Source organism: Rutilus rutilus, assembly GCF_951802725.1.
Source record: "Rutilus rutilus genome assembly, chromosome: 3".
NCBI classification, from domain to species: Eukaryota; Metazoa; Chordata; class Actinopteri; order Cypriniformes; family Leuciscidae; genus Rutilus; species Rutilus rutilus.
Genome location: NC_140211.1, coordinates 52865370 through 52879212, shown reverse-complemented (window position 1 = coordinate 52879212; position 13843 = coordinate 52865370). Strand labels below are relative to the sequence as shown.

Genomic DNA, 13843 nt, shown 5'->3' with positions numbered 1-13843 from the left:
CTACTCCAGAGCCCTCTCCAGCCCATGAGTCAGCTCCAGAACCTGCTTCAGCCCATGAGTCTACTCCAGGAACTACTTCAGTCCATTAGTCCACTCCAGAGCCCACTCCAGCCCATGAATCCGCTCCAAAGCCCACTCCAGCCCATGAGTCCGCTCCAGAGCCCGCTCCAGAGCCCGCTCCAGCCCATGAGTCCCCTTCAGAACCTGCTTCAGTCCATAAGTCCACTCCAGAACCCGCTTTAGTCCATAAGTCCACTCCAGAGCCCACTCCAGCCCATGATTCTACTCCAGAATCTGCTTCAGCCCATGAGTCTGCTCCAGAGCCCACTCCAGGCCATGAATCTGCTCTAGAATCTGCTTCAGCCCATGAGTCTGCTCCAGAGCCCACTCCAGCCCATGAATCTGCTCCAAAGCCCACTCTAGCCCATGAGTCCACTCCAGAGCACGCTCCAGCCCATGAGTCTAGTCCAGAGCCCACTCCAGCCCATGAGTCCACTCTAGAGCCCACTCCAGCCCTTGAATCCGCTCCAAAGCCCACTCCAGCCCATGAGTCCACTCCAGAACCTGCTTCAGCCCATGAGTCTGCTCCAGAGCCCACTCCAGCCCTTGAATCCGCTCCAAAGCCCACTCTAGCCCATGAGTCCACTCCAGAGCTCACTCCAGCCCATGAGTCTGCTCCAGAACCTGCTTCAGCCCATGAGTCTGCTCCAGAACCTGCTTCAGCTCATGAGTCTGCTCCAGAACCTGCTTCAGCCCATGAGTCCCCTTCAGAGCCCACTCCAGCCCATGAGTCCACTCCAGAAACTGCTTAAGCCCATGAGTCTACTCCAGAACCTGCTTCAGCCCATGAGTCCACTCAAGAGCCCGCCCCAGCCCATGAGTCCGCTGCAGAAACTGCTTAAGCCCATGAGTCTGCTCCAGAACCTGCTTCAGCTCATGAGTCTGCTCCAGAACCTGCTTCAGCCCATGAGTCTGCTCCAGAACCTGCTTCAGCCCATGAGTCCCCTTCAGAGCCCACTCCAGCCCATGAGTCCACTCCAGAAACTGCTTAAGCCCATGAGTCTGCTCCAGAACCTGCTTCAGCCCATGAGTCCACTCCAGAGCCCACCCCAGCCCATGAGTCCGCTCCAGAAACTGCTTAAGCCCATGAGTCTACTGCAGAAACTACTTCAGTCCATAAGTCCACTCAAGAGCCCACTCCAGCCCATGAGTCCCCTCTAGAGCCCACTCCAGCCCATGAGTCCCCTCTAGAGTCCACTCCAGCCCATGAATCCACTCCAGAGCCCGTTCCAGCCCTTGAGTCTATTCCAGAGTCCGCTCCACCCCATGAATCCACTCCAGAGCCTGCTCCAGCCAATTAGTCTACTCCAGAACCTGCTACAGCCCATGAGTCTGCTCCAGAACCTGCTTCAGCCCATGAGTCCATTCCAAAGCCCGCTCCAGCCCACGAGTCTGATCCAGAACCTGCTTCAGTCCATAAGTCCCCTCAAGAGCCCACTCCAGCCCATGAGTCCCCTCTAGAGCCCACTCCAGCCCATGAGTCTCCTCTAGAGCCCACTCCAGCCCATGAATCCACTCCAGAGCCCGCTCCAGCCCATTAGTATACTCCAGAACCTGCTTCAGCCCATGAGTCCATTCCAAAGCCTGCTCCAGCCCATGAGTCCGATCCAGAACCTGCTTCAGCCCTTGAGTCCACACCAGAGCCCGCTCCAGCCCATGAGTTCGCTCCAGGGCTCGCTCCAGCCCAAGAGTCCCCTTCAGAGCCCACTTCTGGCCCAGAACTCAGTCCTGTGTTGGCTTCAGCTTTCATGGTTGCCACGCCAGAGTCTCCAGATGTCTTGGATGCCACGCCAGAGTCTTTACTCAATTCAATCTGCTTGCAATCACATCATTCTCTGTAGGGCACAGCTGATTGGTTCCTGCTGTATCAGCAGCCAATGAGCTTGCTGCTCAACCTTCAAATACTCTGTCAGCATTTGCTGTAGCAGTTGCAATGCGCTTTAAAAAAAAACCTCCACCCTCCCCAGCTCCACCTGTATAGATTTACTACAGGTAATTCATGTACGCAATATCTTACAGCAGCAGCATGTCTTACTTGCTCACAGCGGCGTGTCGTGTATTTATTGGCAGTAGCAAGTCCTGTACTTGCTCAAAATTACATCTGGATAAATAATTGAACCATTAAATGCATGAACCATCACTGACTAATAAATTACAGTATGGCTATGTGTGTGTGTGATGAAAGCAAACCTGTGCTTCTGCTCTTATTGGATCTTTAGAAATCATACATAAGGGAATAAAGCAGTATGTGATTTCACATCTTCAGACAATATAGTTTTATATTTTATTTGTTATATAACATATTTGCCTTAAGAAATAGGTCCAAGTGGGGCAACATATCACTGTTTCAATATGTCATTACATGTTACAGATCTGTCATTATTTTTATAACTCATTCAGCAAAAATCCCCTGAAGCAACTATAGTGCATTTTTGGCAACATCTATTTTCTTGTCTTTACTTGTAAGCTCTAGAGTGACATAAACATGTCAATAAAGGATATGATTGTTAAAGTCTAAAATGATACTCTGAAATGCTTTTGTCACAGAAGTCGACTACAAATTAGATGTGGCTATAAGCAAAGAAACCCGGCATGTTTGGAAAAAGCTGAGTCAGATGGATTTGCTTGATGTTTGCCCACCACCAAATATTTCACATCCTCGAATCAGGCAATATAGGGTTTAGATATTTGGCACAAGGGTGTGCAACTTTGGATCATATAAACCAGAATAGGATTAGTAACTGGCTGACAACTTCTAAATCCAAAGCATCATGAGGTTTGAAGACATCTTAACCCTATAAAGCCTTCTGTATCATATTTGATACACACATTTTTAAAGGGTTAGTTCACCCAAAAATGGAAATTCTGTCAGTAATTACTCACCCTCATGTTGTTCCAATCCCGTAAGACCTTCGTTCATCTTCGGAACACAAATTAAGATATTTTTGATTAAATCTGAGAGCTGGATCACTCCTCCATAGGCTTCTAAGGCATTATAACTTGCTGGCCCAGAAAATGCATTAAAGACATCGTTAATATAGTCCAACATGATCAAAACTTTGCTGAAAAAACTCTTGTGCACAATCTACTAGACATGCCTTCTGCTGTCTGATTAATAATTTATATTTTTTAGCAAGTGAAAGGCCTTTTATATCATTCTAAAATGTCCACCATCAGGTCGTGGTACACGTGGTTTTGATGTGAAATCTTTACTGATTTTTTTTACATTTTTTATATGGTTAGTAATATTTCAAGAAGAACACTTACTGCACTGAAGCAATTTAGGTTTACTTGATTGTACATCAAACACATCAAAATCCTTTTAAAATGTATCAAATATGATACTTCAGGCTTTTGAGAAACGTTTATTTGTTCATCTCTCATTGGATTGCATTGCATTATATTTTTTGAAAACTACAGAGCTTTGATCATAAAACTTAGCTTTTAAACATCATCTTACTAAGATGTATTATTGGGACATATAGAGTGACAACTGATATTTATATGCTGATTTACATTACAAGCTATCAGAACTTCTTGGACGTATAAATATCAGTAACTGGACCAAATTGTGTATTTTTGTTCAGTTTGGGCCACTGAATTTTTATTTTATTTTTTAATTCCTCCATGAGTGAGGACTCCATATTCTCACTATATCATACTTTAAGAGCCATAAAAGCCTAATGTATCAAATATGATATTCAACAAAAAACACATCCATATTTTTGCCTAAATTCATTAAAAAAAAAAGAAGATTTTTCTGACTATTATTTTATATATCAGACTTTACAGGGTTAAGATGTTATTTTCATGTAGTTGCTATATATGTATAAATATAGTAATATGCAATATGTATTGGGCATTTTATTGACATTGGCATAGCGGTATAGCAAAAAATCCTCATATATCAGTCCAGCACAAGTCAATAACTGCATTTGGTCCATCAATGTCTTGTTAATATGAAATGTTAGGTCTGGCTCTAGTGATTGGTACAGTAATGCTGACCTAGCAGCCGCATACTACCTTTTTCCAAACCAGACTTATTCTCTACTTTGTGTATTCAAATCCCTTTTTCTTTTATGAGAAAACTGAGCTGTGACACTCTAAAGTCCAAGCACAACAATCCCAGAACTCAGTGGTGAGAGAGGAAGCCATAATCTCAGGCTTATATAGCCGAGTTTGAGGCTCAGCCATTGACCTATTAAACATGATGTTTTTTAATGAGGGGGGAAATACGGGGACCAGCGCATCCCATTTTGCGTCACCAGAGAAACCTTCAATAAAAGTCGACCGTTCAAACACATTGACTGTGCTTTTTTGGCGCTCAAACGGCAAAGAGTGTCCTTGGTGGTTCCTTTTCATTGTGTTTGCACTGGCTCCTTTAGATCAAGCTGTGATTCATGGACAGCCACACATGGCAACATCACAATTGTGCAAATAAAGATGTTTTATTGGCTTTCAGGAGCATAAAAACAATAACTGTGAATGACTGGTTTCTATTACGTTGACGTTTTATTCAGCAGTTTATATGTTCAGGCAAGATTTCAACAACTCCCCTAGTGAGAATTATGGGATGTTTACACGACAACGATGTATTAAAAAACGAAAACGTTTTTCCTTTACGTTTTCCTCGTACAGATGACAGCGTTGTCAAAACGATCCCAGTTCACATGGATCCGTGAAAACGATTAAAATCACTGTATTCTGCTGTCAGGCCAGTAGGTGGCGATGTCACTTTGTAAAGAAACACTACACGCCTATAGACTGAACACGTAATACGCATGTGCGTGACGTCATTGTTTTCACAAATTCATGTTTTTGTAGTTTACATGGAGACGATAACGTTTTTGTTTCGTTTTCGGTACAGTTTTCAAAAACGTGGACTTTTGAAGCCCGTTTTCAAAAGTTTGCGTTTTCAGGCCCACAAAATACTGTTGCTGTGTAAACGAACAGCCAAAATGTTTTCTGGTTTTAGTTTCTGGTGTCATGTAAACGGCCCCTTAGCTTTTAGAATAGCATACCAGCACTCTATTATTTCTGCATTGAATTGTACAGTATATTGTATTTAGTGAACATTGTACATTTACATTTTCTGTTTGCATAGAATACGTGCATGACATTTGGCAGATTACTGGCACATTACAGTACATTTCCTAAATGAACATACAAGAACATTCATACAATGTAGCATATTACTGCTTGAAACATTTTAAGATGATTATGTTTAATGTTGTTATAACATGCATTGTGGAAAAAGAAGTTTAACATAAAAAAAAAAAAAAAGAGTACTTATAATATACTTTTAAAGAATATACTTAAAGTGTGAACTGAATGTGATGTTTTCAGACACTTAAATGTTAATTGCAATTAAATGAAAATGTATTATAATTTATCGTTAAATTAACTGCAGTTAGCTGAACTTGTGATTTTTTTATTAACCTATAAGCAGGACTTAAGTACATCTTTATATGCAATTTCATAATTAATTATATTGTCTTTTAAATATGGTTAAAGTGTGCCAAATGTAATGACAAGAATTTACGGCAAACTAAAATATACTTTAATGTACTTTCTATTGAAACGTGTATGTCTTTTGTAATGATTGATAAAATTGTAATTTAGTACATTTAAAATAAATGTACTTCTTTACATTAAATGTATATAAAATAACACACTACAGTTAAAATTATAATCAATTACTTTACATGTGGTAACACATCAAAATAAGTGTACTTCTTTAAAAGTACTTCTGTGTAAGTGTACTTTAAAACTTAAATGTAAAACTGTTAATTTGACATTATTACAAAGTGCACTTTTAATAGTGTACTTAAGTGTGTTAAACAGTCATTGAAGTATATCCTTTAAGTACGCTTGAGTGATCTTTCATTTCATGAATATTATATTACCTAAGTAGTTTAAAAAAAAAATATATATATATATATATATATATATATATATATATATATATATATAAACATTTAAAATTTGAAGTGCACAACAAGTGCAAATTCAATATGAAGAACACTTCTGAGCATATCTCCACTCTGGAGAATTTATTTTCTCATGTAACCACTAGATGGAGCTAACCTTGATTTCCGCACGAAACTTCAGATTATTGCAGTTCGTGGTGATTTATAATCCTCCTTTGAATGGCCCATGTTGGTTCAATTCTGAATAGCAATAATCCGTTCTGCACACCAACACTAAAGAAAAAAACTGCATTAGATTAAAAACATCCTCAGTCAGTTGTGGTGCAGGGCTGCATTAGCCTACATTAGTGTAATTTCCAGTGTTTTCTCCGGCAAAGATCACAGATCGCAGCCATGACCTTGACGGAGAGAAGTTTTGGTCCAGATGGCGACCGGGAGTGTGTGGAGGTCACGCTTACCTCGGCCTCGTGGTCAGTTGTTTATTTGGTGAGAGCTGCAGATCCTCTATGCCCTACAATGTTTATTAGCTTCCCTTGATTTAGTGGTGCTGTTTGGAGACTCTCTCAGTGAGTAGTGAGATGGGAAGAAAACCTGCATGATGTGAGAACACACGGCGACAGATAAATACGACCTAGCTAGGTCTCCATGAGGGCAGTGAAAATATCAAAATAGGAAGAACTACTACAGATGCATCACACTACTAGTGGATTTAAAACTTTTTTAGCTTATTTTAAATCATTTTAAGTCATCTTGAGTTCCTTCTCATTTGAGAACCACTACACTAGCAAAGTGGCTAAAATAGAGGAGGAATAGGGGCTGAAACCAAGGGGTTCAGTTAGCCCCTGCTGGGTAGAGGGTGTAACTACACTATTTTCATGTAGACTACACTCAAAATTGACCATATCTCCTTTAAAAATATTTTTTGCAAGCAACACATAATAGCAAATATTTCATTCTATTTAAATGGATCTTTATTTCCGGCTGCTTCTATTTTGGGGGCTCTTAAAGGGATAGTCCAACCAAAAATGTTGGTAACTATACCGTTTCGGTTACAATTGACTGATATTGTATGGACAAAAAGTAAAATGGAAGTCAATGGTAACCAAAACCATTTTATCATCAACATTCTTTAAAAAATCTTTTATGTTCAGCAGAAGAAAAACATACAGGTTTGGAATGACATGAGAGTGAGTAAATGACAATTCGCCAATTTTTGGGTGAATTGTGCCTTTAAAAGCATGAAATCGGCTCTTTTGATAAATAAAAATAATACTTTTATTCAGCAAGGGTGCATTAAATGAACCAAAAGTTATAGTAAAGACATTTATCTTGATACAAAAAAATATATATTTCAAACAAATGCTGTTCTTTTGAACTTTCTATTCATTAAAGAATCTTGACAAACATGTATCATGTTTCCACAAAAATATTAAGCAGTGTAAAATATTTTTCAACATTGATAAAAAGAAAAAAAGAAAAAAAAGAACCATTAATAATAATTGACAATAAATGAGCACAAAATGTGCATTTTACAATGATTTCTGAAGGCTCATGTGACATGGCCAGGTGACGAGCGATGCCTGATTTCCTCCACACATGACGCTTGCCATTCAGGCTTAAGAGTTCAATCTTTATTTCATCAGACCAGAGAATTTTGTTTCTCATGGTCTGAGAGTCCTTCAGGTGCCTTTTGGCAAACTCCAGACGGGCTGTCATGTGCCTTTTACTGAGGAGTGGCTTCCGTCTGGCCACCACCATACAGGCCTGATTGGTGGAGCGCTGCAGAGATGGTTGTTCTTCTGGAAGGTTCTCCTCTCTCCACAGAGAAACGCTGGAGCTCTGTCATAGTGACCATCGGGTTCTTGGTCACCTCCCTGACTAAGGCCCTTCTCCCCCGATCGCTCAGTTTGGCCGGGCGGCCAGCTCTAGGAAGAGTCCTGGTGGTTCCAAACTTCTTCCATTTCTGGATGATGGAGCTCACTGTGCTCATTGGGACCTTCAATGCTGTAGACATTTTTCTGTACCCTTCCCCAGATCTGTGCCTCGATTGCAAGACAATCTTGTGTCTGAGGTCTACATTCAATTCCTTGGACTTCATGTTCTGACATGCACTGTCAAAGAGATATTTCACCGCTGGAAAGATGAATGTGTATTTAAATTGGGTCATTTATGTAGTAGAAATGTGAAATTATTTTAGAAGTTGGTGACTTCTAGACTGAGAAAAGCCAGAAAATGTATTTTTGGCTCATGTGGATGAAAGACAACAACTCCCAGAATGCATCTGCTTCGCTGCCCTACGAGGCCACTCCCAAGCCACGCCTACCGGTTACAGAGGGCAGTATCGGAAGAAATGATACAACTTAAGCTACTCGAAACTGAAAAGACGGCGTTTTATCGTGAGATCCCCCTATGGGTGGGTTGAAAACATGCGGAACGAGCTCCTCCTACTGGCTGTAGTCTCTCGCCTCTGGCCAAAACAGCCTCCGATGACGCGAAATTACGATTTTCGCGCCATCTGAGGTTTTTTTCCAGACACACAATACAGAAATCTCTCGTCTCAGGGGGACATGAGGGAGGGACGCACGGTCACTCGAAAATACTACCAGGTTTCTACTGATACAAGGTTTAATACTAATCGGTGAAGTATCCCTTTAACTGTGGGACCACAGGTGTGTGCCTTTCCAAATCATGTCCAATCAACTGAATTTACCACAGGTGGACTCCAATCAAGTTGTAGAAACATCTCAGGGATGATCAGTGGAAACAGGATGCACCTGAGCTCGATTTTGAGTGTCATGGCAATGGCTGTGAATACTTATGTACATGTGATTTTTTATTTTGACACGGTTTTTATTTTGAATAAATTTGCAAAGATTTCAAACAAACTTCTTTCACGTTGTCATTATGGGTTATTATTCGTAGAATTGAGGAAAATAAATAATTTAATCCATTTTGGAAAAAGGAACAAAATAACAAAATGTGGAAAAAGTGAAGCGCTGTGAATACTTTCCAGATGTTTATGTGTATATATCTCAAATTAAAAAAAGAAAACTGAAACAAAACTAAAAGGTAATTGAAAATATGAATAAATATAAATATAATAAAATAACACTGCACAGAACAAAATACCACATGAAGGGAAGTAAATGAATCACAGGATTTTAATTTAAAGGGATACTCCACTTTTTTCGGAAATAAGCTCATTTTACATCTCCCCCAGAGTTAAACAGTTGAGTTTTACCGTTTTAGAATCCATTCAGCCGAACTCCGGGTCTGACGGTACCACTTTTAGCATAGCTTAGCACAGATCATTGATTCTGATGAGTCCAGTAGCATTTCTTTCAAAATGACCAAAGAGTTTCAATATTTTTCCTATTTAAAACTTGACTCTTCTGTAGTTAAACCGTGTACTAAGATCGACGGAAAATGAAAAGTTGCGATTTTCTAAGCCTATATGACTAGGAACTACTCTCATTCCAGCGTAATAATCAAGGAACTGTGCGGCTGTACCATGAGTGCAGCAGGCGTAATGATATGACGCAGCGCCTGAAAATAGGTCTAATAGGTTAGACAAACTTAGTCCCGGTCACGTTGGAAGAAGTTACCGAGCTGGGGACTATTTTCAGGCGCTGCGTCATATCATTACGCCTGCTGCACCCATGGTACAGCCGCACAGTTCCTTGATTATTACGCTGGAATGAGAGTAGTTCCTAGTCATATAGGCTTAGAAAATCGCAACTTTTCATTTTCCGTCGATCTTAGTACACGGTTTAACTACAGAAGAGTCAAGTTTTAAATAGGAAAAATATTGAAACTCTTTGGTCATTTTGAAAGAAATGCTACTGGACTCATCAGAATCAATGATCTGTGCTAAGCTATGCTAAAAGTGGTACCGTCAGACCCGGAGTTCGGCTGAATGGATTCTAAAACGGTAAAACTCAACTGTTTAACTCTGGGGGAGATGTAAAATGAGCTTATTTCCGAAAAAAGTGGAGTATCCCTTTAAATAAATGATTACTTTCAAGAGATTCCTCTTATGAACACCTAGAAAAAAAAAGTCATTCTTTCTTTGGCATTTCTCATATAGCTCAGCAATAACTTGACCACGAAGAAAGAAGAAACCACTTAGAATGGTGTTTCCAGTGAAACAGTACATTAAATACATAATGTTCATTTCAAACCGGCGTCCCAACGCCTACTACCGGAGCACTGTGCCAGGATCCACACTGTAACACGGCCATTAGAAACAATTTGTCTGTTTTGAATATGCTGTTCTCCTTGGGCTGAGGCACATGTTTGAGATTCCTGCGCACTCCAGACTCAATGCCTGCAGTTTGTTTGAGTGAGCCGGATTCAGTGCCAGCGCTGGATGGGGAAAGAGGGAACTGCTCCATGTCAAATGCTAATTATGGGATGGACAGCAGCACCAAGACAATTTATTGATGTAAGAACATGTAAAAGATCTTTCCTCTTTACTAAACAGAATTCCTTTAAGGTCTGTTCAAGCAGCCAAGACAATCATGAAGTAATACTACATCATTATAAGAGCCCGCAATCAGAGCCCAGTGTATAACTGTGATGGTGGGTATTCAAGTTACAAATCAGCAACAGCTTTAAAGACCCCAATGAAATCAGAGTTTTGTGGCTTTTAGTCCACGTGTTAGCTTTCAGCTAATCTATTTTCTTTTCTTTCTTTTTTTTTTTAAACCATCCAAGGCCTTGTTTACAACAGGTATTAAGATGCGTTTTGGTCAATCGGATCACAAGTAGACGAGGGAGACACGTACCTGTTTACACCAGTTTTAATCAGTTTCTTTTGTCCTTTATCAACCACTTCTGTCCTGATTTCTCCCGAGGGGAGGGTTTATGTATGTTTTTTTCAGATCTTCGATCTAATGAAAATAAGCTCGTGCAATTTAAATATGACCGGAGATGACGGAAAAACACGGAGAGCAACTGCTTTTGTTACCGCTCTGACAGCTACAAGACCACGCCGAACGCTGAGTGTGTGTTAGAAATCAGGAATGGTGAGAGAACGTTGTGCTTGGTTCATTTTTCGTCTTCAAACAAAACTTGGGTCTCCAGCCGACAAAGTTTAAAGGGGTCATATAATGCCATTTTTGTACAAGCTAATATGATTCTTTAGTGTCTAAATTAAAAGTTTGCAATATATTTTAATTAAAAATTCTCATTAGTATTGTAAGAAAACACTAATTTTACCTGGTCAAAAACAGCTCTGTTTTCAGCACGCCGTTTAAGTGCATGTGTCTTTAAATGATAATGAGTTTTGTTCACACCGTTTGTATTAATAACACAATAACCATAAAGCGTTGTTCGTTATAAACGTGGGATTATGAATTATATTGAGAACGTCGTACATAGAAAACATGCCGTAATGTACCCTGAGTGTAAACAGCCGCATTCATCGTGAAGGGTGCAGCAAGCGATTTGCCAAGATTAATATAAATATTAATATAAAGGTTAATAAAACGTTACACTCACTTCAGTTATTCTGGAGGTGCAGCAGGAACACGAATAGTTGGTACCGATCCTTTTTTCAGGAGCAGCTTCTTAGTAAAACCAGCTTTATAACGTTACTGACCCTCGTTTGTAAAGCAGTCTGGTGTGTGAAATGATTTGCGCAAACATGAAAGCATTGGCGTTGATCGTGGGGAATATTCCCTTCGAAAACAAAACTCAGCCACTGCGTCTTCAGCGGTTCGGATTTAGGAACATCAAAATGATGCTGTGTTCCTTATTACACCCAAGAACTGAACACCACAATCGCTTAGATGCCATTCTGCTCATAGACAGTGCTCCAGCGTATCAACAATGACCGCGCGGACTATGATGACAGACAGCTCGCTCACGAGTGAGGGCAGGTCTGTGTTGAAACGCTGCTGTCAATCAACAATCGTGGGAAGTAAATAAGCTGAAAAATAAGCTATACCATCATAGGAATAAATTACATTTTAAAATATATTCAAATGGAAACCAACTATATCAAATTGTAATAATATTTCACAATATTACCGTTTTTACTGTATATTTGATCAACTAAATAGAGCCCCGGTGAGCAAGAGATAAACCAAGTTGTTCAAAAACAACTTACCAACCCGTAAGTTTTGAACAGGCGTGTGTTTGCATATTTGATTAAATATTTATAATAAATAAAATATAAAATGTGTAATATATAATACTGAACTAGATACAAATCAGTTATTTTTAGGAAATGTACATTTAATAATAGATATAAATCATTTATTTTTAAGATGTTTTGCACAATTGTGTATGAGCCATCTATAAAATAATTTTCACTCCTACCTACCTTCCTTATATTGTGTATTTATATTTATATACATTTACGCACATTTATATACATCCACACACACCTCACAGCCCCGTACAGAATCTTAAACTGTATTACAACATTTACAAAAGAAAATAACATTTGATTGCATGTTTGTGAGCAACAACCAAACCTGTGTGGAGAACCATGGATGGGAAGCTCTTTCGGCCTCCTAAATGATGAGACGGCCTTTAAGTCAAACAGTGAGGCCACGTATCCCAGAAACCGCACATTGGACCCGCAGGCAGCCAACTGAGCCACAAGAGCATGCAGAACGGTCAGACCGAGAACATAACTATGGCAGAAATGTTGAACAACACACAAAGAAAAGACATTTTGAAATTCAACCTACTTTGGTTAGTAGGTTAATGCATGCTAAGGAGAATAGCAAGGATCAGTTTCTCTTTATTTTTATTGTTTGCTTGTGGTTACTCTGTACATTCCTCAGGAGAGGGGTGACATGTCGTGGAAAAGACTGTTGTTTGAACTGCCCCATTCAAAAGGCTTCAGATATATCTGCTATAGAAATAAAGCTTTGCCACTATTTTTTTTTATTTGAATGGTTGACAAAAAAACAAAAATCAAAGGCTGAAGGTCAAGGATGAGACAGCATATAGTTTGTATGTAGCTCAATTTGCCAATGCATCAAGATCTCAGAAGACACAAGGGTTAGGAAGCACAAACTGAAAAGACAAACATCATTTGAACTATACACTAGGACTTTCCCTGACCGACATACTGAAAGAAGAGAAAGAAACTGTCTCAAGGCATGAACTTTTACATGAAACCAGATTTCCACCTTGAAACAGACAAGAGAAACAAACAAGACACGATGAGTGAGTGAGTGAGTGAGTGAGTGAGTGCATCAAATATGACTAAACAGACTTCAACACATTTTAACCAACACTCACACCAGGTCTACACCGGACACGTGTCGCACTCCAACAGCTCGAGGCGGTCAGGATGCAACAAAGCGAACGATGCAAATCGATTTGTTCTTCGTGTCAAAAAGTAGCGCAAACACACCAGAAATGGAGCAGGGCATCGGTTAACTGTCAGGAATTTGTCGTGTCACTTCGCGCCGCATCCAGTACACAGCATCTCTGTTTATAATGGTTTCTATTTGCTTTTGCTGTGTCGCTCGCATCTGGTGTAGACACTGTGTCAGGAAAAGTGGTTTCCAAAAGCTCCTCCTGACGATGAATTCAAGTCAAGTTCTTGAATGGTGCACAAGACGACATCCAAGTTTGGGAAGTTGAAAAAAAAAACTTAAATCGTACATCTTTATCTTCTAGCAATCATGAGGCAACAGTATCTGTTTATACAAGTTCTGTATCCTTTGGTTTTTCGTGGGGAATGCATTCCTTGTGTCCTTCTGCAGATTCAAATAAACCAAATTCAAGAAGTTCATAGGGACACGTGGTAAAACATGACTTGGCAACTGTAATCACGCAGTTGACAAACGCCAACCTCTTATGTACACAATTAAATCCAAAAGACTGTA

The 13843-nt window shown here is 39.9% G+C and overlaps 1 protein-coding gene across 1 annotated transcript in view; it reads left to right on the top strand.

Annotated features, from left to right (window-relative positions):
* Window positions 1–13843, top strand: part of hnf4b (hepatic nuclear factor 4, beta) — a 457854-nt gene that overhangs the window by 68443 nt on the left and 375568 nt on the right. The window lies entirely within an intron of this gene.